Source organism: Bactrocera oleae, chromosome 3 (genome assembly GCF_042242935.1).
Source record: "Bactrocera oleae isolate idBacOlea1 chromosome 3, idBacOlea1, whole genome shotgun sequence".
NCBI lineage: Eukaryota > Metazoa > Arthropoda > Insecta > Diptera > Tephritidae > Bactrocera > Bactrocera oleae.
In genome coordinates this window covers 56,355,133-56,358,002 of record NC_091537.1, presented here as the reverse complement: position 1 = coordinate 56,358,002, position 2,870 = coordinate 56,355,133, and the positions used below count along the sequence as shown (strand labels likewise).

The 2,870-nt window shown below is 32.3% G+C and overlaps 1 long non-coding RNA gene across 1 annotated transcript; it reads left to right on the top strand.

The window, feature by feature from the left end:
- Window positions 1-228: 228 nt before the first annotated feature.
- Window positions 229-2,067, top strand: LOC138855931 (uncharacterized). The gene is made up of 2 exons (XR_011395062.1): window positions 229-486; window positions 1,325-2,067. It is a non-coding gene; the product is annotated as an uncharacterized lncRNA (long non-coding RNA).
- Window positions 2,068-2,870: the final 803 nt, after the last annotated feature.

The window sequence follows — 2,870 nt, the reverse complement described above, 5'->3', positions numbered from 1 at the left end:
CCAGAAGTTTTCTGGTGTCAAATTTTCTTGGGACAGTATCCAGCTCCCAAAAAAAGTAAGTTTATTTACTACTTTTATTTTATAAATACTGAATATGACAACACAGGTTTTGCAAAGAAACATATGGGTTTGTATCAACGTTCATAGAATACAAGGTTACGACAACTTTGCAGTCATATATTATATTTGATGACAAAGTTGTTTTAAATGAGGTTGTTGTCACAGTCTCTTAAATATGTTTGTGTTATTTTATTATTAAATCAGCTTAAAATATAAATTATAAAGTCTGTTAAATGGTCATGTTCTTGTTGGCAATTGATAAGAATTTATATCAAACTAGTTGAGCCGACAGACGTTGTCCTGTACACACGTCGTTAATTCGAAAATTTCAAACATTATTTAATAAGCTGTAAAAATTATTATTCAAGAGTTATTTTAATATCTAACGTCATGTACACTTATCCAAATTCGACCGATCAGTAGCGTGTGAGTATATATTGTGTGTGTAAGTATGCATATACTGTATGAGTGAAGTGAAATAAAGAAGCTGTGTTAACTAAAAGAAGAAACAAGAAAAAACGTTAACTTCGGATGCACCGAAGCTATAATACCCTTCACAAATACATGAACTTGATTCCGAACGTTCAATTTGTATGGCAGCTATATGATATAGTGATCTGATCTGACCAATTTCTGCGGGGAATAATTTGTTGCCTTAAGCAAGAACTCGTGTCTAATTTCGTGAAGATATCTCGTCAAATAAAAAAATTTTCCATGCAAGCACTTTACTCCGATCGTTCAGTTAATATGGCAGCTATATGTCATAGTCATCCGATCTATACAATTTCTTCCGCGATTCGATTATTGCCTTAAATAATAATCCATGTCAAATTTCGTGAAGATACCTCGTCAAATGAAAGAGTTTCCCATACAAGCACTAGATTCCGATTGTTCAGTTTGTATGGCGGCTATATGCTATAGTCATCCGATATATACAATTTCTTCGGCGATTAGATTATTGCCTTAAATAATAATCCATGCCAAATTTCGTGAAGATACCTCGTCAAGTGAAAGAGTTTTCCATACAAACACTTGATTCCGATTTTTCAGTTTGTATGGCAGCTATATGCTATAGTGGTCCGTAATCGGTTGTACCGACAAATGAGCAGCTTCTTTGTGAGAAAAGGACAGGTGCAAAATTTCAGATCAATAGCTTAAAAACTGAGGGACTATTTTGTATATATACAGACAGACGGACAGACAGACAGACGGACATAGCTAAATCAACTTCATCATGCTGATCATTTATTTATATATTTTATAGGGTCTCCGACGTTTCCTTCTGGGTGTTACAAACTTCGTGGCAAACTTAATATACCCTGTTCAGGGTATAAAAAAGCATCTATTACCACACTCTACGTATAAGATGACAACGAAAATAACAATAGAATAATAGATTTGTGTCTGTTTCAATATCAAGTTAAAGAGATGAAGTACAGATGGCACTATTCTATAACGCCAACTCTTACCGCGATAGTGATGAATTTTTAAATTTAATATCTTACGTAATACAAAGTTCACTACCTTCCCTGCCCATGGTAAGAAGTTATAAGATTCACTAAACACCAACTCTCAACTAAACGCCTTACATAATTTATGAATGCTCCTTATGCTATCTTAGTATATTATCTCACCGCCATCTACCATTCGCAACTCGAACTCAAATAAACTTTCGAATATCTGACACAACTGCAGCGCAGTCTGCCGGAATTCTATGTAAAACTATCTAACATCAACAACAATTTAAACTATAAATACATTCATTGTTAAAACATTATCTAGTTGATCGAATTGTGAATCTAAACCATCCTTGACACCCTTTGAACTCATACAAAAAATTTCATCAAAATGGGTCCAGCCGTCTAGGCTGGCATACACATGCACAGAAGATATATATATATAATATATATTGTATAAAAATATGTTAAGAAATGGGTTTGCATTTAAAAAACTTTTTACGACTTCAAGAATAATTAAATTTCAAATAAAATTTTAATTTAATAAAAATAGTATTTATGTATATAGCAACTCAATGTCTGATGCCAAAACTAACGAATGACATATTTAAATAAGTCAAATCCGTTAAAAAAAACTAGACAATTCGCAGCAGGCCTGCCTTGTTTGAAAAAAAAAACGTATATCGAAATCGATTTTTACAAATTTTATTAAATTAATATAAATTGTATTTAAAAGTGTTAGGAGTAAAAATTTTATAAAAATCACGTTAAAAAATTCAAACCGACGAGGAGTTGTGCACAAAATTGTGGGTAAAATTCATGTAAGTGATATAAAGTATTAGTATGAAAAAATATGTTTACAAAATTTGCTTAATTATTTATTTTACTTCATCTTTATATGTCTATACATATGTTTCTTAATAATAATAATAATAATAATAACCCAACGATTACCCTCCTCCCGCCCAACCGACGCGAGGGGCGCAATCCGCATACGTGCGGAATTAGCCGAGCCAGAAAAGGCAAGAGAGTTTTTTAAGTGTTGAGATCTAAAACTGCTCAGCTACAGAAACAAAAATTTCAACAGCTAAGATCTAAAGTTACAATATAATAAATTGTTACATTTTCATTTATTAAGAGAAAACAATAAAGTCTTTTTAATTTTGAAAAGTGAGTCAGATAAGTCAAATGTGCTGGAATGAGAATTAAAATCATGACATATACGGCGGAATTGCTCGTTTAGTTCAAAATTTGATCTACAGGATTTTAGCAGTAAAGGTCTAAACTGCCTCGAAAGGCGAACCGGGATATTAGATTTAATTTCAGACAGGAGAAAAGAACTGCAAACAGTTC